The sequence below is a fragment of the Rhinatrema bivittatum genome, chromosome 7, assembly GCF_901001135.1.
Source record: "Rhinatrema bivittatum chromosome 7, aRhiBiv1.1, whole genome shotgun sequence".
NCBI lineage: Eukaryota > Metazoa > Chordata > Amphibia > Gymnophiona > Rhinatrematidae > Rhinatrema > Rhinatrema bivittatum.
This window is the reverse complement of record NC_042621.1, coordinates 60,975,000-60,997,475: the sequence shown is the minus strand read 5'-3', so window position 1 is coordinate 60,997,475 and position 22,476 is coordinate 60,975,000.

Sequence of the window (22,476 nt, the reverse complement as noted above, 5' to 3'; positions counted from 1 at the left end):
GTAGAAGAAGCAGTGGCACCTACGGCTGGCCTTTTCTTCTTCCCGCGCCCCCCCCCCCCCCCTCATGACCCAGAACAGGAAGTGATACGCAGTACGCGGGAAGGAGAAAGCCGTGCCACATGGAAAAATAGCAGTAGCGGCAGCAGCATCGGCCCCCGAGCAATCTAAGCAGCCGGTAATCGGGAAAGGAGACAGCAGCATGAGCCTCCCACTGCCGATGGGATTCTTTGTTCTAGGCCTGCGGGGGCTGAATGAGGATGCTGCTGCTGCAGCTACCATTTGTGCTGGGAGGTGGGGAGAGGAAGTGAGTGAGAGAGAGAAGCAGCCAGCCAGCCTGCCTGTGTGTGTTTGAGAGAAACTGGTCAGAGAGCTGATGTGTGTGTATATGTGAGAGACAATGAAAGTGATTGCTAAGGGAGGTGACTGATGTGTGTGTGAGAGAAAAAGCATGGAAGAAGCCTGATTATGTGAGAGAGAGCATGGGAGTGTGTGTGTGTGTCTGTGCATGCATGAGAGAAAGAGACTGGTGCGTGTGAATGTGAGAGAGAATGTGATTCAGGGAATGAGAAGCCTGTGCATGTGGAGAGCGAGCATGGAATTGAGAGAGAAACTGGTGTGTGTGTGTAACAGAGAAAGTGATTATGGGAATGAGAAGCCTGTGCATGTGAAGAGAGTGAGCATGGGAGTGAGAAACCTGTGTGTGTGTGTGTGACAGCATGGGAGGGAGAAGCCTGTATATCTGAGAGAGAACATGGGAGTGGGAAGCCTGTGTGTGTATGTGTGTGTGTATGCATGAGAGAGGTCAGGTGTGTGTGTGTGAGAGACAAGGAAAGTGATTATGAGAGTGAGAAGCCCATATATGTAAGTAGAACACAGGAGTGGGAAGCCTGTGTGTGTGTGTATGGCATGAGAGAAACTGTTCAGGAAGGTGACTGGTGTGTGTGCGTCAAAGACTGTTTGGGAGATGATAGGTGTGTGAGAGACAAACTGGTTATGGGGGCATGGCTGGTATGGTGTGTGTGTGAGAGAGAGAGAGACATGGGCACTAAGGAAGAGGACCATGAGTATAGAGCTTAGCTTCTACTGCTGCTTCTGGTGTGTGCCACAGCCTGCATGGAAGGGGAGTAGGAGAACTGCTGAAGGGGGTAAGTAAAGGTGGCTTTTTAAGTTTATTTTTCTTGATTGACTGCCATTTTAATTATTTAATATTATGTGATGTCTGCTTTTTTGAAATATTTTATTGGTGTTTGGAGAATGTTTAATAGTTTTTATGAGTTTTTAATTGTTGGATGTTATTCTGTTCATATCTGTTTTGAAACATTTGTTCTGCTTATTAGTATAGTTTTACAATTATTTCTGGGTGGGGATCTATAGCTGCTTGCTAGTTCTGTTTTCCTAATAAGAGGTGTATTGGTTTTTAGGGCCTTATTTAATATTTGTAGTGTTGCCTTTTCATAGATATGGAAAACACTCACAGGAGCAACCCTAATACAGGTGTAACTGTGTGCGGATTAGTTTATGTGCATTACTACAGATCCTGGGAGTATGTTAGGTTGGTTCTGTGTCTGTTACCGAGATGAGAGATTTTACTAGCATGTAAGCGTTTGAATCAGTCTTATTTGTTGTGTTTTCTCAAGAGGACATGCATTGGTGATAAACTGCTGTCTTTTCAAAAGTAGGGCTACTGAGCCTAGAAGTAAGAGTTTGAGTTGCTGTTACTGAGATGACACCAGAACCATTTTGAATACTGGCCCCTGTGACCTAGTGAGGGCAAAGGCGATCAGTGCCATTTTGAGTACTGGCATCTGACTGCTGGAGTGCAGGAGGTCGCTCCCGGACACCCACTGGACTTTTGGCAAGTCTTGTGGGGGTCAGGAGGGTCCCCCAAGACTTGCCAAAAGTCCCTGGTGGTCCAGCAGGGGTCCGGGAGCGACCTCCTGCACTCGGACCATCGGCTGCCAGTAATCAAAATGGCGCCGATAGCCTTTGCCCATACTATGTCATGGGGCTACTGGTGTCCCAAAAATTATAATAATCTCACCTTATTTTTTGTTCTTGTGAACTAACAATGTGATTACAAATAATTAAAAAATAATTTGAAGCGAGATGAGGTAAGTTTCATATATTTAGACGCATGCCTCCACAGCCTTGCCTCTTATTTTCTAATATAATCATTAACTCACCTCCCTCCCACTCGTTATATTTTATACTATTTTTTGAATGAATTTTTGTTCAATATTTTATTTAACTCATATTGTTAAAAAAATATGATCTCCACCTTGTCTTTAGGTTTACTCAATTTTTTGAAAAAAAAAAAAGTTCTCTAAAGTCTTGTCATAGGCACTAAAACCTTATGACCTAATCAATAAGGGAAGATTTCACTATTATCTCCAAACAAGAGAATTTCATATGAACGCCAACTTCATGCTATAAATGCCGCTTCATTGTTAATCGCAAAGACTTATCTCCCAACACAGCTGTGTTTTGAAAAGGTGTCCTTTCTTCGTCAGGGGAGCTTGTGTCCGTTCTTTCTTTCGCGCTCTCAGTTACTAAAACTCTGAACCATGGCGTGCTTCTATCGATTTACTTCTTTCTTGTCTCAGGTTGATAAACGCTGGTAAATGGCATTCTACGTCCTTCCTCTCTCTCGAGCTAACCAGCTCTGAGTGGCGGCGTTGTTTCCCAGCGTTTGTGGAGTATGTTTTTTTTTTTAAAAAACAGGTCAGCAGATTGTAAATCCACCAATGGATAGAGGAACGTCTTACGTGTTACATCATGATTAAATCTCTCTTTGATTGGTTAATTAAATTTTACCTCTGTACACAATGATTTGTGAGAAGGTGTCTTTAATCACCGAATCCTCAAAGTGCCCACTTAGCTTTTTCTTTTCTTGAACTTTATGGAACAATATTCTGCAGTTTACTGCAGTGAGTAACCAAAACCAAATAGCATATTTGGATATTGAAATACAAAGAAATGGGCAGAAACTCGAAACAACCGTTCATCATAAAAGTACAGAAAGAAACACTGTTAAAGTGCCATAGCCATCATGCCCTGTCCCTCAAGCAGGGACTACCGGCAAGCCAATTTTTCAGATATAAGAGAATCTGTTCCACCAAAGAAGAATTTGAAAGACAAGCAGAGCTTTTGAAAAGTAAACTTAAAGATAGGGGGTACCTGAAGAAGATTATAAACAAAGCGTACAAAAGAGCTAAATTTTCTGATCGCAATCAGCTCTTACAATATCAAAACAAGAAAGAACAGGGCAGGTTAACCTGCATTATACCACAGAGCATAGCGACAGCATCTATTACATCTTCAATACGTAGACATTGGCCCATATTGTCAGTGCATAATGCATTTGAAGAATTCCCTTTGATAGCTGAGGGGGGATATGATAGAGGTGTTTAAAATCATGAGAGGTCTAGAACGGGTAGATGTGAATCGGTTATTTACTCTTTCGGATAGTAGAAAGACTAGGGGGCACTCCATGAAGTTAGCATGGGGCACATTTAAAACTAATCGGAGAAAGTTCTTTTTTACTCAACGCACAATTAAACTCTGGAATTCGTTGCCAGCGAATGTGGTTAGTGCAGTTAGTATAGCTGTGTTTAAAAAAGGATTGGATAAATTCTTGGAGGAGAAGTCCATTACCTGCTATTAAGTTCACTTAGAGAATAGCCACTGCCATTAGCAATGGTTACATGGAATGGACTTGGTTTTTGGGTACTTGCCAGGTTCTTATGGCCTGGATTGGCCACTGTTGGAAACAGGATGCTGGGCTTGATGGACCCTTGGTCTGACCCAGTATGGCATTTTCTTATGTTATTATGTTCTTATAGCTACAACAAGAGGCTCAAACATCAGAGATAAAGTAGTTCATGCAAATATATCAAGAGATATAGAAGAAGCACCATATAAGGGACAACACAGAGCATGCCAACATTGTGATATGTGTGCCATGACGATTGAGGGCAGTGAATGGGAAGATCCGATCACAGGATACTGCATAAAGAGGAGGAGGGATTCCGATTGTACCTCAGCGTTTGTGGAGTGGGCACTTTGAGGATTCGGTGATTAAAGACACCTTCTCACAAATCATTGTGTACAGAGGTAAAATTTAATTAACCAGTCAAAGAGATTTAATCATGACGTAAGACGTTCCACTATCCATTGGTGGATTTACGATCTGCTGACCTGTTTAAAAAAAAAAAAAAAACTCCACAAACGCCGGGAAACAACACCGCCACTCAGAGCTGGTTAGCTCGAGAGAGAGGAAGGACATAGAATGCCATTTACAAGCGTTTATCAACCTGAGACAAGAAAGAAGTAAATTGATAGAAGCACGCCATGGTTCAGAGTTTTAGTACCTGAGAGCACAAAAGAAAGAACGGACACAAGCTCCCCTGACTAAGAAAGGACACCTTTTCGAAACACGGCTGTGTTGGGATATAAGTCTTTGCGATTATTTTAAGTCTTTTCTATACCGTCGTTTGGTGGGGACCGTCACAACGGTTTACATTAAGGCACATACAAGTAGTGATACTACCATTTGTACATTTACATGGGTGCCATAAGGTTCGGTAACATGGTGGATTTATCAAAATGCGGTAAATACTGCATGTGATAGCAAAAGGGGCGTGTTTTATGCTAATATAGTATTTATCGCAATTTGCGATAATTACCTTTGCGAAGAGCTAAATTTAGTGCACATTGCGATGCCATTTCAGATTCAGCGATAAGTGCCAAACCTGATGTATTTCCTGCATTCAACCACTGGGGGACCAGGTTTTTAATGATCCCAGACGAGAGAGAGACTGGCCATAATAGCATGGCCCATAGATAGGTATTTGTATTCCTAGGATAGGCCCACCTAGTAACTCGAGGTGGGGATTAGGTAAGAGTGTAGGGGGTTAGGGGCCACTTTCACATTCTACATGAGACGTACGAACAGAACAGTGGTCTCTTGTGAAGATTTGCTGGCCTTTTGAGTGAGTAAACTCACTCAAAGATGAGATTTGGGCAAGGGTCTCTCAACCTAGCTTGATGGACTCTCTACCTGGGTAACATCAAGCTAGGTTGAGAGAACCTTGCCCAAATCTCATCTTGCAGTGAGTTTCCTCACTCCGAAGGCCAGCAAATCTTCACAAGAGACCACTGTTCTGTTCGTACGTCTCATGTAGAATGTGAAAGTGGCCCCTAACCCCCTACACTCTTACCTAATCCCCACCTCGAGTTACTAGGTGGGCCTATCCTAGGAATACAAATACCTATCTATGGGCCATGCTATTATTCTCTCTCTCTCTCTCTTTTTTTCTCTCCCCCCCCCCCCCCCCCCCCCCCCCCCCAGAGGGAGAGAGATACCTCTTCGCAGGCAGGCTAACCCAGCCCACTCTCTGCCCATAACTCCTCCTATTTTTGGAATTTGCATCGCACCACACGATATGGTGCGACTGCATGTGGTAAGGGCTTTTCGCATGCGAAAACTTCTTACCGCATTTTGATAAATGATCCCCTCAGTTTGTTATCAAAGTTAGTTGTTAAATGTGATTAATCATGTCCATGATTAATCACATTTAACATCATGAAGCGGCATTTATAGCATGAAGTTGGCGTTCATATGAAATTCTCTTGTTTGGAGACAAGTGAAATCTTCCCTTATCAATTAGGTCATAAGGTTTTAGTGCCTATGACAAGACTTTAGAGAAAAATGTTTTTCAAAAAATTGAGTAAACCTAAAGACAAGGTGGAGATCATATTTTTTAACAATAATGAGTTAAATAAAATATTGAACAAATTCATTCAAAAAATAGTATAAAATATAACGAGTGGGAGGGAGGTGAATTAATGATTATATTGGAAAATAAGAGGCAAGGCTGTGGAGGCATGCGTCTAAGTATATGAAACGTACCTCATCCCGCTTCAAATTATTTTTTAATTATTTGTAATCACGTTGTTAGTTCACAAGAACAAAAAATAAGGTGAGATTATTATTTTTGGGACACACAGATTGAATAAATTTGTCTCATCTTTAGCGGAGATTGATATAAGTAATGGGGCTACTGGTGCCATTGGTCAGCCCCATCACATGGTAGGAACACAAGATGGCACCGATGGACCACCAGGGAGTTTTGGTAAGTCTTGGGGGGGGTCAGGAGGGTTTGTTTAAATTGGTTTCTTTAGGCGGCCGAATAATTCAGCAAAGATTTGTGTATTCGTGGGGAATCGCGATACGTTTCGCTTCCCCACGAATACAATGAATATGGCCACATCCGTTGCGGATTGTCTATATGTAGGGACCGAATGCACACCCCTAGTACGATCCCTCCTCTTTCTTTTCCACCCAGTCCTTCCTGAATAGATTGTAGATCTCAGAGTATGGAGTGATATTCCATTTATTTTGTTGTGCCCAAAAAGGAGAGCTCTTTTTGTTCCATCCTGGCTCTCAAAAGGATCAATAATCATTTGAAAGTGACTCATTTTTACATGGAGACCTTCCACTGTGTGATAATGGTGGTGCAGTTAGGGGAATTTCTGACCTCCTTGGATCTTGTTGCAACCGCTCTGCCTCACCTCTCTTTTCCCTTTCTCTACCTCTGTGGGAAGGATGGCTGCCTCTGGTGCCGAATGCCGAAACCCTTGGCGTCTCCGCCATGTTGCTTCCTGTGGCTTCCTAAGGCACACATGCACACAGTGCCTATGCTTATCAACATATCATGGCAGAAACCTTGGGGGCATCCCCACCGCATGACATCAGTACCTCCGGCTACTTAAGCCTCCATCTCGCTATCATTGAGCGAGTTAGCAAGGACTATAGTTCTGCTTCTCTCACCGTCTCTAAGCTGCACGCTTGGATTCCGCGCTACCCTCTGTGGTATCTCGACTCTAAGAAGCTCTAGGTACCCACTCCTCGGGGCCTCTCGCTTCCAACACCCTTCAGGGTATTCTACTAACTGACTACCGCTCCTCAGGAGTCTCTCTCTCTCTCTCTCTTTTTCAGGACTGTCTGTGCTTCCAGGTACTCGCTCCTCGAGGGCCTGTCCAGCTCAGAAGTATCATGCACCATGGACCTCGAGTCCCATCTATCATCTACCAGGAAGACGTTGCACTGCTCTACTGTGAGTACTTCTATGTTCCAGCTTTCTACCTCCACCCTCCAAGTTTGGCTAGCCCATGCCACGGAACACTATCTACCTCTTCTCTGGGTGCAACTTAATCTGCAAGACTGTTGAGCTACTGGCACCTTATTGGACTTCTGTGCCTTTCCTTCCTGAAGCAAGTACCATCTACTGGTAGTACAATAAAGCCTATTTCTTCCAGTGTTTCTTTCTGCATCTAGCTATATCACTGTGGTTCCCCGCGGGGCTCCTCCCCATGAGAGGTGTCATCTCCACTGCGACCAAGAGTCCACAAACACACTACAAGCCCAACAGATCTGTTAGAGGCTTATCTTCATATTTCCATCTGATTGGAACACCAACGCTTTGTGGGATTGGGATACCATTATCAGTTTCAGGTGTTTCCCTTTGGTCTAGCCACCGCACCCAGAACATTTTCCAAGATTAAGGTGGTAGTAACGGCAGCCATGCAAAAAGATGGGAATCTGGTGCACCCGTATTTGGACGACTGGCTGATTCAAGCCCAGTCTAAGAAGAGAGCCACCTGGTGACACACAAGGTGATCTCCTTATTTCAGGAGCTCAATTGGATGGTAAACATGATCAAGAGCAATCTTCAGCCATCCCAGTCTTTGGAGTATCTGGGGGTCCGGTTCGACATGGGGCAGGACAGAGTTTTCCTACCAGAAGTTTGGATCCAGAAATTGATGTCTCAAGTGTGTCAGTTGGTAATCATGATTAGGGATGTGAATCGTGTGCCCTATCGATCGAAATCGTCTGGCAGGAGAAGAAAATCATGTTTGGCACGATTATTTAGTTAAAAAATTGTTAAAAATCGTTTTTTCTGATTAGTGCGCACTAACTCCCAGTTAGTGCGCACTAACAGAAAATGATACAATTTGACACTTTTCAGGTCAGTTAAAGTCAGTTTAGGAATGAATATGTATTCCTATTGGCTGCCCTCTTATTTATTCATGTTACCAAGGTTCCCACTGACAGTATATGGGGGATGGGAAATGGAAACAGTTGGTAGCTTGACAAAAAAAGTAATGTGATCAGTCAATGTGACTAGAACTTGTCCCCTAACCCTGATACCAGGGGTATTGTGATCTTCCTGCACACAGTGCCCTAACCCTGGCACCAGGGGTGTTGTGATCTTCATGTACACAGTGCCCTATCCCTATTAATACCAGGAATGTTGTGATCTTCCTGCACACAGTGCTCTAACCCTGATACCAGGGGTGTTGTGATCTTCTTGCACACAGTGCCCTATCCCTATTAATACCAGGAGTGTTGTGATCTTCTTGCACACAGTGCCCTATCCCTATTAATACCAGGAGTGTTGTGATCTTCCTGCACACAGTGCCCTATCCCTATTAATACCAGGAGTGTTGTGATCTTCCTGCACACAGTGCCCTATCCCAGTGTGTCAGTGTGTGCAGTAAAGGAGACCTGCCTTTTCCACAAGCTGGAGTCAATGTGTGCATATAATGCACAAAAATAATAAACAAACAAGTTCTAGTCACATGAGTGATGATCATCACATTACTTTTTTTTGTCAAGCTTCCAACTGTTTCCATTTCACATTCCCCCCAACCATCACCTCAGTGGGAACCTTGGTAACATCAATAGATAAGAGGGCAGCCAGCCAATAGGAATACATATTCATTCCTAACTGACCTTCACTGACCTGGAAAGTGTCAATTTGTATCATTTTCTGTTAGTGCGCACTAACTCCCAGTTAGTGCGCACTAACATGATTTAACGATTTTTAACGATAAATCGTTAGAATTTCTATTGTATTGTGTTCTATAACGATTTAAGACGATATTAAAATTATCTGACGATAATTTTAATCGTTGAAAAACGATTCACATCCCTAATCATGATACACCCGATGGTATGGTCCTACGTACCTGTGCTTGGCTTGATAGCAGCTACCCTGGAAGTGGTGCCATGGGCATGGGTGGACTCCTTGATGTACCCTCTGTTTGAGCAGCCCACTTAACATTCACTTGAGAATCAACCTTCTCAGTGGTAGCACCCTCCCTATAGAATTCCTTGCCGTTGGATCTAAGAATAATCCCCAGCAGTAAAACCTTTCGAAAAGATTTTAAAACCTTTTTGCAGCAGGTTTCCCCGACTGTGTTAAAGCTACTGGTTAGCGATCTCCTTATATGCAGATCAGATGTTTTTGTTTTGAATATAATATATTTTATTGATTTAATGATTTTTATGTATTGTTTTTATTTTGTTATTTTTTTACACTTATTTTCTTATGAATGTTTTCTTGTACATCGCTTCGGCCATTATTGTGGTAAGCAATTAATAAAGCCTCTTAAATGAAATGAAAAATGTGACCTCTTCAGTACTCTCTGCTGTCTCATTGGAATCCACTCTCACCACTTTGCAGTTCGGCTCCCCTTGCCGATAGAAATCTGTTCCCGCCTCCAGTGGTAGTTGCAGGGGGGGGGGATTATCTGAGAAAGGCAGGTCCCTCGTCCTCTCTGACCTGGTTGGTACTCACGACCGATGTGAGTCTCCACGGTTGGGGGGATCATTGTCTGGAGTTGTTAACCCAAGGGCGTTGGAATGCCAAAGAGTCCCATTGGAACATCAATCACCTGGAAGCCTAGGTGGTATGGTGGGCATGCTTGCATTTCAGCCACAGGCTGCAAAATCAAGTGGTTCGCGTGATGTCAGACAACACACTGATTGGTGGCCTACGTCAATCGCCAGGGAGGAACCAAGAGCCAGCAAGTGTCGCACAAAATAGACCAGCTGATGGAATGGGCAGAAAGTCATCTGCAGATGATATTGGCCTCTTACATTGCAAGAAAAGACAATGTAAGTGCGGACTTTCTCAGCAGAGAGAGTCTGGACCCAGGAGAGTGGGTGTTGGCAGCCGAGGTGTTTCAGCTGATTGTGGATCACTGGGGGTCTTCCATTCCCAGACCTGCTGGCGACTTCTCACAATGCGAAGGTTCTTCAAGTCTACAGTTGCAGGAGAGATCAGTGGTGAAGCATCTTAGGCCTCGCTTGAGGTCTCTGGTTCCATTGTGGAGTCTTAACTTGGTGCTGGATTTTTTGGCAGGCCCTACGTTCACACCGCTGCATAGCTTTTTCTTGCAGTTTTTGACCTTTAAGATTATGTTCCTGGTGCCTATTCAGCGCTTTGAATAGCTGAGCTTCAGGCTTTGTCTTGCCAGGAGCCGTTCTTTCAGGTGACTCCAGGGGCATTACAGCTGCGTACTGTTCCATCCTTTTTGCCCAGGGTAGTCTCGGACTTTCATTTGAATTAATCCATCTCCTTGCCATCCCTGGATAAAGTCAAGGATGTGGAGGAGTATCACTTCTTGCACTCCTTGGATGTCAAGTGACTTGTCGTGCAGTATCTGGAGGTTTCTGAACCTTTCTGAAAGATAGATCGCCTGTTTGTTCTCCAAGGCAGAAGTAAGCAGGGTGCTCCAACTTCGTGGCTATCATAGCTTGTTGGATTAAATGGATAATCATGGCCGTGAATGTGGATGCCAAAGCCATTGCCTACTCAGGTTAGAGTTCAGGCAGTATCATGGGTGAAGGTTAGTCTGTTGTCTGCCGTCGATCTGCCAAGCTACGATGTGGTCCTCCTTACACACTTTTTCCAGGATTTGGACCTAGAAGGATGCATAGTTTGCATGTGTGGTGTTGATTGGACCGTGGGCAGCCTCCCACCCTGTTGGAGTAGCTTTGGTACATCCCACTGGTCCTGAGTCCATCTGTCTATAACACTAGGAAATGGAGAAATTACTTACCTCAATTTCATTTTCCTTAATGTAGACAGATGGACTCAGCTTCCACCCTCAGCTGCCACATGAGTGTGTCAATAGTCCTCCTGTGGGGCTCTGGGTCCCAAGGGATTACTGGTAAGTGTTCATCCAGGCCCTAGCTTGGGGCTCCTAGAATCTTACATGAGTTCACTGATTATGGTTAGTTGAGTACAGTTCTGGTTACCTGTTTTTAATCAAGGTTTTGCTAGTCTGTCCACAGTTGCTTTTGAAGAGAATACGGGCAGGCTGGGGTCACTGCAGTCTCCACCTGCTGGCAGGGGAGCATAAACCCCACTGGCCCTGAGTCTACCTGACTACACTAAGGAAAATGAAATTATCAGGTAAGTACATTTCTCCATTCCCCTTTCTAAATAAGAAAATTATTCCTTACCTGCTAATTTTCGTTCCTGTAGTACCATGGATCATTCCAGACTGTGGGGTTATGTTCCCTGTCCAGCAGATGGAGTTAGAACCAAAAATTCCCAGGGGAGGACCTATATAGCCTCATCTCAATCCTCAGTAACTGGACTAGCAAAGCCAAGACGAGAAGAGACAGAACCAGAGGAATCAATTAATCTCAAAAATATAGAGAAAAAATAACAGCTGTAAGTGACAGCAACTAACTTATACTCAAAAAAACTGTAACTGAGAACTTGCAAACAGCACTGTGTTCAAAGACACAGCTCGCAATAACTAGAGATACAGAGTGAAAATATTGTGAAGACAGGAAAGCAGGGATGGCCCACAAAGAACCCCCAAAACCAGGGAGGGGTCTGGAATGATCCATGGTACTACAGGAACAAAAATTAGCAGGTAAGGAAGAATTTTCTTTTCCCTGTACGTACCAGGATCATTCCAGACTGTGGGATGTACCAAAGCTTCCCCATCATGGGTGGGTCGCAGACAGCCCTGCCCGTATGACCCTGTCTCAAAGCTGACCGTGAAACGGCGCGCGAATGTCTAGACGATAATGTCTTGCGAAAGTGTGGAGGGACTTCCATGTGGCCGCCCTACAGATTTCCTGAGAAGAAACTGCAGAACTTTCCGCCCACGACGGCGCTTGAGCGCGGAGAGAATGCGCCTTAACAGCTAAAGGTGGAGACTTACCCACTCCGATGTATGCGGCTATAAATCGCTCCTTTCAGCCAGCGAGCGATTGATTGTTTGGATGCCATGCAACCCTTCCTGGGTCCCGACCAAAGGACAAACAAATGATCGGAGAGTCGAAATTCATTAGTAACCTCCAAATAATGTATCAAAGAATGCCGGACATCCAACCGACGCGGGTCAGAATAATCAGAGGATAAAAATGACGGAAGCTCTATCAATTGGTTGAGATGGAAAGTCGAGACCACCTTCGGCAGAAAAGATGGAACTGTCTACAGGGATACTCCCCCTGGCGTGAAACGAAGGTATGGCTCCCTACATGATAGAGCTTGTAGTTCAGAGATCCGACGTGCTGAGCTGATCGCCACCAGGAAGATGGTCTTAAGGGTTACATCCTCGAGTGTGGCCAAAGTCAGCGGCTCAAAAGGCGGTGCACATAGAGCATTGAGATTCCAAGAAGGACAAGGTGGTCTAATTGGAGGCTTCAAGTGTTTTACCCCCTTTAAAAAACGTAGGATATCTGGATGTGAGGGCAGGAGCACCCTGTCATTACTACGTAGGAAGGCTCCCAACACCGCCACTTGCACACGAAGAGAATTATAGGCAAGGCCCAACTCCAGACCAGCCTGTAGGAAGGAAAGGACATGTGTCACCGAGGCCTGCGTTGGTAGAATAGATTTTGACTCGCACCATTCCTCAAAAACCTTCCATACTCTGACATAAGTAACCGACGTGGATGTCTTCCTAGCTTTCAGGAGCGTGGAGATGACAGATTCTGGATATCCACGCTGTCTCAATTGACGCCTCTCAAAAGCCATGCCGCAAGACAGAAGCGATCTGCCTCCTTGAAAAATATTGGTCCTTGGCAAAGAAGACGTGGCAGATGACTGAGCCGAAGAGGGCCGATTACTGCCAGATTCAGAAGACCTGCAAACCATGGTCGACGAGGCCACTCTGGTGCAACTAGGATCACCGGACCTTGATGCATCTCTATCCGTCGGATAACCTTGCCCACTAGAGGCTACGGAGGAAAGACATACAGGAGACACTGTCGAGCCCAGGGAAGAACCAGCGCGTCGACTCCTGCCGCGCTCTTGCCTGCGGCTGAAGAACCGGGCGGCCTTTGCATTTGTCGCGGTTGCCATTAGATCCACATGGGGTCTCCCCCCAACGCTGTACTATCCTTTGCATTGCGTCCTCAGTTCCCACTCTCCGGGATCCAGGTGTTGTCGACTGAGAAAATCTGCCTGAATGTTGTCCACGCCCACTATGTGCGAAGCCGCTAGCCGCTGTAAGTGTAGCTCCGCCCATGTCATCAACTCTGTCTCCAACGAAACTAGGTGGCTTCTGGTGCCCCCCTGGCGATTGATGTACGCCACTGTGGTTGCATTGTCCGAAAGAATCCGAACTGCTCGACTGCGTACCAGTGGGTAGAACCCCTGCAGCGCTAGATGGACTGCTCTGGTCTCCAGCCGATTGATGGGCCAAGTGGACTGTTCCATCGTCCATCAGCCTTGGAGAGACCCGTCCTGACAGACCGCCCCCCAGCCGGTGAGACTGGCATCCAAGGTGACGACCACCCAATCCGGGTTCTGTAGAGACACTCCCTGAGCTAATTGTCGAGGGTCCAGCCACCACTGTAAGCTGAGCAAGACAACATCCGGGATGGGCAGTACTGCTTGAAAATCTCCCGACACTGGGTTCCATCGCGAAAGCAGAGACCTCTGAAGAGGCCTGAGATGAGCGAAGGCCCACGGAACCAAATCGATTGAGGCCATGGTTCCCAGTACCTGGAGATAATCCCACGCCGTGGGAGCAACTAGTGCCATGAACCATGTTACCTGAGCACGCAGAGCCCGCGCTCTGTCCGGGTGCAGAAATACCTTGGCTCGGCTGGTGTCGAAGTGTGCTCCCAGAAAATCCAGCGATTGGGACGGTATCAGTTTGCTCTTTGAGAAATTGACGATCCATTCCAGAGACTGAAGAAGCTGTACTACCCTGTCTACAGCACAGTAACCCTGCGTCCTCGACTTCGCCCGAATGAGCCAGTCGTCTAGATAGGGATGTACAAGGATACCCTGCTTGCGGAGCGCCGCCGCCACCACTACCATAATCTTGGTGAAGACATGCGGAGCCGTCGCCAGACCAAAAGGGAGAGCACAAAACTGAAAATGCTGTCCCAAAATCTTGAAGTGTAAGAAGCGCTGATGATGGTGATGGATCGGGATGTGAAGGTATGCCTCTGTAAGGTCCAAAGAGGCCAAGAATTCTCCCGGATGCACGGCTGGTAACACTGAACGGAACATTTCCATACGAAAACGAGGAACTCTGAGACACTTGTTGACAGTCTTGAGATCCAGGATAGGTCAAAGTGCCCTCTTTCTTGGGAACCACGAAGTTGATTGAATAATGACCTTTTCCCAGTTCGGAGGCCGCTACCGGTACTATCGCCCCCAGCTGTAGCAGACGATCGAGAGTCTGTCTGACTGCTAATTGTTTGAGATGGGAACCGCAAGGAGAAAACAGAAAACGATCTCGGGGTTCGTGTACAAAATCTAATACGTAGCCTTGTCTTAAGATGTCCAGCACCCATTGATCCGACGTAATTTGGGCCCACTCCTTGTAAAAGAGAGTAAGGCGACCCCCCCCCCCCCCCCAGGTGGGGGATCCCCTCTTGGGTCCTTCTGGCATCATTGTGAAGCCTTCGAGGAAGGACCTGCCCCTTGAGTATCCTTACCGTGGCGGCACCCCCGAAAAGACCGGTTCCAGGTGTGTGATCGTGTAGAAGGAGCCCGAGGTGTCTGCTGTCTAGTAGGACGCGACCTCCGTTGATTCCGGTACCTATTTCTGGAGGAATAAAAAGATCTAGAAGAACGTGAACGATCTTCTGGTAGCTTGTGCACCGCATTCTCATTAAGAGATTTGATGATCTGATCCAAATCTTCCCCAAATAGGCACCTACCCTTGAAAGGAAGGGAACTCAGGCGCGTCTTAGACAAAGCATCTGCCGCCCAGTTGCATAGCCACAAAAGACGACAAGCGGACACCGCCGCCACCATGGAACGAGCGAGGACCCTTAACAGATCATAAAAAGCATCAGCTCCATAGGCAACCACCGCTTCAAGTCTATCAGCCTGAATAGTCTCTGCCTGTGGCAAAGATTGGGAAGTGAGAAGCTGTTGTACCCAACGCAGAGCTGCTCGCTGTGCTAGGGAACTGCAGATAGCAGCCCTCATCCCCAACGCTGAAACTTCGAAGATACGCTTGAGGTAAACCTCGAGCTTGCGATCCTGGACATCCTTCAACGCCGTCCCGCCCGTGACCGGGATGGTAGTATGTTTCGTGACCGCGGATACCACTGAATCAACAGGAACCTTAAGAATCTCCAAGAAATCAGTGGGGAGAGGGTATAACTTTTCCATGGCTCGACAGACTCGAAGATTGGCCTCAGGAGTATCCCACTCCCTTGAAATCAATTGCAAGATGTTGTGATGCGTGGGAAAAGCTTTCGCTAGAGGTCGTAAGCCCGCTAGGAGAGGATCCCCTTTCTTAATCTTCGGATCCTGAGCCACAGGATCCGGAGGAGGGTCAATGTCCATTTCCTGGAGGATGTGGGGGATGAGATCATCCAATTCCGCTGCTTGAAAAATACGGAGGACCCTCGGGTCGTCACCTTCTACCTGGGCCGCCAGGGAGGGATCATCCGCATCTGGATCTTGCCATGGATCCCCCGACGGTTGTTGCAGCGGTAAAGGAACCACCAGGGGGGGGGGGCTGAGTGGACCCTGCACCCCCTGTGGGCAAAGAAGCCCTCCCTAAGGGAGGGTCTGCCGTCAAAGCTGTGTCAAGCAGGCCAGTTTGGGGGGAGGGGGCCCCCAAATTCCAAGATTCTGATCCCTGCTCTGTAAAAATGCCTTGTGCATTAAAACAATGAATTCTGGCGAAAAAGCGGGAAGTGCTGATGAGGGGCCCCCCGAGACGTCGTCCCCTTGCCTGCCCTGGTCCGTTGCGCTCCGAAACTCCATACTGTTAGAGGAAACCTGGAGAGGAGCGTCAACGTCCTCCTCAGAGAGAGCTGCCTCAGTCAGCTGAGAAAATGGCCGCCATTCCCGCGCTGAGGGGAAACGGGGCATGCCGCTTCCTGCCAGCGCAGTCCGACTCTCCTCCAAGCTGCCTACCAGGTAAGCCATACTCCCCCTCAGGAAAAGCTGAAGAAAATCCATCTGAGGTTTGCTGAAGCCCGTGCCGAGCTTCGGAGCCGTTCGGCGATTTTTGCATCGCGGCGGGAGGGAGGGGGAGGGGCAGCTGCGGCGCGCAGCAACAACTGAAGCGGCGAATTAATAAAACTCTTCGGCCTCCGGACCCCTCACCGTCCCCAAGAGACCGTCGGGGAAAAACGCCGTCCCGACGGTGAGCAGCTCTGGGGAATGGGTCGTCGCAGAGCTGCAGGGCGGGATCTCCAATCACTCCCTGAAAGGGAGGAGGGGAAAAGGAAAACTCCGGGGCTAGGGGGAGCAGTCAGCACTACAGACTTTCACCCCTCATAAATTCCTGTTCCTACCAACGACTGTAAATGAAATAAAAATAACACTTACCACACTCTAGCCAGGCAAGGAAGAGGAAAAAAACAAAGATAGGAAGAGAGAAATAAAGTGACAGGCAAAAAACACAGCCTGTCAGCAAGTTCCTGACTGGAAAACAGTGTCTCTCTTTGAACGGAGTGGTCCTGTCAGAACACTACAGAATCTATCCCTTAGAAGAAAAACCTTTATCTAATATTTAATTGATCCCTCAAAGAGAAAATAAAACTAGAAAAGTGCTGGGGACCACCGTGTCCCCTGCTCAATCTGCTGGAGTTAGAACTATACTGAGGATTGAGGCGAGGGAGGCGTGGCTATATAGGTCCTCCCCTGGGAATTTTTGGTTCTAACTCCATCTGCTGGACAGGGAACATAACCCCACAGTCTGGAATGATCCTGGTACATACAGGGAAGAGAGGAATAACATCTCCAAAGAAAAACACAAATAATACCAAGTGCAATAAGCAAATGCAGGACCCGTGCTAGCTTTTTTGCTGTACTCTGCGAACAATTATAGTGCTGCCCCCTCCCCATTCTATTTTGTTTTAATGTTTAATTTTTGTTTTTCTAGTAACCAACAAACAATAAACAGTCTCTGTCTCAGTTTCTGTGACTTGTCTTTTTTTTTTCTTTTGCTCATTCTTATTCTCCGGCAGTCTCAGTTTCTGTCTCAGGTCTACCTCCCCCCCCCCCAGCTCCCTCCAGCAATCCAAACTTTAAAAACTGACACTCCCCAGCCCAAAGCCTTCAACCCTCTAAGGTCCCCACCATCTTCATTCCGTCCCTGGGTCCAAAATGTCTAAATGGGGCAGGTCCAATCTCCAAGCATTCCTACGCCACCTACCCGTAAGCAAAAATGGCACTTGCTGGCCCTGTGGCTGATGCCATTTTGTTGTACAAAAGTACCTTCATACAAGAAAATGGCTCCAGCCAGCCAGTGCATTTTGCATACTGGCAGGCAGGGCTGGGACACCTGGAGATAATAATTCCTACCACATTTAGGCATTTTGAATCTGCAGATGAGGTAAAAGATGTTTGGGGAGGAAGAGGATAGGTGGATACAGGGTTGGTTGAAAAGGTATTAGGTATCCTAATCAAGCCTTAAAGACTTATGTCCCACCCTCCCCTCCATGGGACTTTCCAAACACAATTAAAAATAAGGGATTTATAATTGAATGTCCTTTTTCATGTAAAATCTAATATTCTGAGGTAAAAATATCACAACGTATATTAAACTTGTTTGTAATTTACATTTTAACAACTAGATTTGCAATATAAAAACACTTAGCAATATTGCAAGTTAACATAACACATTATAGTCATTATACATGTAGAGCAGGGGTCCCCGAACCTGTCCTGGAGGGCCACCAGCCAGTTGGGTTTTTGGGATATCCACAATGAATATGCATGAGAGAAAATGTGCATGTTATGGAGGCAGTGCATGCAAATTTTCTCTCATGCATATTCATTGAGGATATCCCAAAAACCCGACTGGCTGGTGGCCCTCCAGGACAGGTTTGGGGACCACTGCATGTAGAGACTGAGGTCTCCACCAAGTGGTCCTAGTCCCCAGCCTTTAATTTTAGTCCATCTGCATTGCAGGCTGTGCCATTCAAAGCTGCTCCTCCCCCAGAGGCTTGCAGGAATGGGCAGTCTGTGAGACACGAGGGGGCATTAGACCATGTGACCAGGGGGCAGTATAGTTTTGATTTCAAGAAGGAAGGACCTGTTTCAGTGTGCTCCCCAGAGTCAGGCCCTCAGCTTAGCAAAAGGAGGGAGAGTCACTGCCCTGCCAGCTCTTGGTGATAGGCTGGAGGAAAAAGAGAGGGAAGAGGTGATTTTTGTAATTTTTCCTAGACTTTTGGCTGGTTTGACCTGCACCTTTTTAGGACGCTGTAACCCCTTCCCCAGAGATGCAGGAAGGACCTTTGCCCAACTTCAACCCATCAATAGGAGGTTGCAGTGCACAGCCAGTGAAACCCCCTTTTGGGGTTTTTTTTTCTATTTTGTGGGAAGGAAGGTGTTTTGCTGCTCCCCTTCTTTGACCAATGAGAGAGAGCTATTTTTTCAAAGAGGAGCTTACAGAAGACGACCATCAGGAGACCCCCAACCGGAGTTTCCACCCTGGGACACAAGGCACAGACAGGTGAATTTCGGGAGTGCCCTTCTGGAGTCAGGTACTGTTTGGGGAAAGGGACAGCTGCCCAGGTTAGGATACCTCAGCCCCTTGGGACAGACATTCATGCCACACCATGGATGGATTACAAGCTCCAAGTTTCAGTAAAAAGGGATACTTCCACAGAGGGATACATCATTTAAACTATACTACATCAAAGACAAGGAATCTAGATGTATTTGGACATTTTATGTATACAGTTTATTGATTTTCCTCCAATCAATATCAGTAAATATTATTTTGAACATCCATCCAGCGAGTCTTGCCTGTTTTGTCCAGGTACCTACCTGAAGAGCAGAAGTAACATAACACACAAGGTTTCCCTTGCCTGGGCCTTAGACCCCACAGAAAGAATCCCCCTTAAGAGAAAGATGTTGGGGAAAAAGCAAAAGAGCTAGCCCATGTAAAGAAATTATTTTATGGCCCTTTGGAATCATCACTATTCCCCAAAAAAAGAGTTGCACACAGAACTGTAAGGGACAATCAAAATGTAAAGCTTAAAGCAATTGTTAAACCAAAATTACAGCATTATCCACTCTCCCCCATCCCCTACTATTACATCACTAGAAACACACGCTACATCCCTTCCCTTATAATATGGTACCCACCCCTCCAAACATGACCCCTCTTCCCTGCCCCCCATCCAACCCAGGCAGTATCAATCATCCATACCACTTCACAAAATATGGATATTTATCTATCACCCATTGCTGATCATTATTTTGCCGATTCAGAACTGGAACTCTGAGCTTCTTTCCAACAAATATAAGAACATGCCATACTGGGTCAGACCAAGGGTCCATCAAGCCCAACATCCTGTTTCCAACAGTGGCCAATCCAGGCCAGAAGAACCTGGCAAGTAACCAAAAACTAAGTCTATTCCATGTAACCATTGCTAATGGCAGTGGCTATTCTATAAGTGAACTTAATAGCAGGTAATGGACTTCTCCTCCAAGAACTTATCCAATTTTAAACACAGCTATACTAACTGCACTAACCACGTCCTCTGGCAACAAATTCCAGAGTTTGTGTGTTGAGTGAAGAAGAACTTTCTCCGATTAGTTTTAAATGTGTCACATGCTAATTTCATGGAGTGCCCCCTAGTCTATTATCTGAAAGTGTAAATAACCGATTCACATCTACCTGTTCTAGACCTCTCATGATTTTAAACACCTCTATCATATTCCCCCTCAGTCGTCTCTTCTCCAAGCTGAAAAGTCCTAACCTCTTTAGTCTTTCCTCATAGGGCAATGCCCAGGTTTTTTCAAATTTTAGAATAAAATCATGCAGACAAGTAGTTAACGTACACATGTTAAACAATCGAGCTAGTCTCATTTGCAGTTCTATCTTTTTGTGGAACATCGATCTTGCATCACCATGCTGCCAGTTCACATCATGCTGTCACAATATGTAGTATCAAATGACTAATCTTTTACTCTAAGGCATCAGTATCCATGGTGATAAATAAAAAAGTCTGAGATTTCTCAATACCCTGCACCCAGTGAACTCATCAATTAGGTCAATGACCATATCCCAATAACATACTACTTTTGTGCATTCCCACCATACATGATAGAAATTACTCCTCTCTCTACAGTTTCGCCAATAATGATTAGAGATGCCAGGAACCATCTTAGCCAATTTGGCGAGTAAGATACCACCTATAAAGTATCTTATATCCATTTTCCACTACCAAGGAAGAGACAGAGCTCCTCCCCATCATCTGATAAAACAAGTCCCGAGCTGTATCTTCTATTGAAGCACGGAAATCCTACTCAAGCTAAAATATCCTTTGGTTTGTGACCCCACTCCTCAATAAATAACTCATATTTAAGAAACAAACAATCTTGCCCACACCATCTGCTCTTGCACAGTAGATTTCAAATAGTTTTATTCTTTTGAAGAGCTTGTTACATAAACATAGAAGTGACGGCAGAAAAGGACCAAATGGCCCATCCAGTCTAACCAGCAAGCTCTCATACAGATCGATACTCTAAGGCCGCGGTAGAAACAGTGCGGCAGTGCCGGGCGCACCCTCGTTCCCCGCACGCAAGGTTCTCTTCACCTACCGCTCGATACTCTCTTCAAATTGCATACAAATGCATGCCGCGGCTGCGAAACGTTAGGCAAGCGTTAGGCCCGCGCAACCCATTTTACTGTATAGAGCGCCTATACAGTATCCTGGGTTCGCGGGCCTAACGCTTCACGGCCACGCTGGTATCTGTCATTTCAAATGACATTTGAAATGACAGGTACCAGGAAGTGGACAGTTATGTTCTCCGATGCTCGGCAAACTTTCCCCCAGCCCCCGCTCACCTGCCCTGGCCACGTCCGGTCTCCGGTGCAGCCCCAGTCCTGTCCCCTCCTCCCGAAGCAAAAAAAAAAAAAACCCCGAAAAAGTAGCAAGAGAGCGAGGGGAGAGACGGGCAATCCTAGGCTCGGGCCTGCTACGGTAGTCCCTTCTCCTCTCCTCCCGATTTCGGCGCTCAAGGCGGCCGGGTGGGCGTGCATTCATCCAGGCAGAGGGAGCCGGAGGCCGCTTTCGCCGCCAGCTCCCTCTGCCTGGATGAATACATGGCCCCCGCCGGCAGTGAATGAATGCCCGTGCGATTTCGGCGCTCAAGGCAGTCACATGCCGTGACGTCAAGCGTCGTGACGTCACGCCTTGAGCGCCGAAATCGCACAAGCATTCATTCACTGCCGGCGGGGGCCGTGCATTCATCCAGGCAGAGGGAGCCGGCGGCGAAAGCGGCCTCCAGAATGCACGCCCACCCGGCCGCCTTGAGCGCCGAAATCGCACGGGCATTCATTCACTGCCGGCGGGGGCCTGGATGAATGTACGCCCACCCGCCCGCGGCCTGGATCGAACACACGCCCACCCGCCCACCGGCTCCCACCACCGCCGCCTGGATGAACGGGCGCCCATCCGCCCGCCGGCTCCCATCGCCGCCTTGATGACCGCACGCCTGGGGGATTCGGAAAGTGACAGGTATTTATACATATAAACAACTTACACTGCAATGTTAATATGGAGGTCGTCCTTGGTTTTTTACACTTTACTCCCTTTGGTTTTACCCCCATTTTTTACACTTTATTCCTGTTTTAATTTTCGAACACCAAGTAGAGGGTAGGCGGTAAACTAACAGGTTAAGGACGCGGCAAAATAGCGGGTTACAAAGGAGATAATCTGAGCGCGCGCCACAGTATCGGAGGGGAATAGCTAATTCCTTCATTATACAGCTAATTCGTTCATTTACATATCATATACATGCTGCGTGCGGAAAGGGTTATGCGTCTGTTTTAAGAAGCGCTAAGGACGCGTGAAACTGGAGACCGTATCGCTGGATCGCCTTACGCGTCCGAATTGTGCACTCCCAGCACGTTACAGACAGGAAATCTTCAACCGCACGTTACAGTAGCGACCTGATAGTTATCAGTTTTCTTACTTATCAGTTATTCAGACCGCCAAGGTCAGGACTCTTGTTGGTTACTGTGAGTCCAATTTCCTTTCACCCCCCTGCCGTTGAAGCAGTGAACAATGATAGTACACTTCTGATGTGGCTCCATCAGGCTTTTTGGTTAAGGGTGGTAACTGCCACATCAAGCAAGTTACCCCCATGCTTATTTGTTTTCACAGACTGTACAATTCAATGTCCTTGTTGTCTAAATCCAATTCCTCTTTTCCCC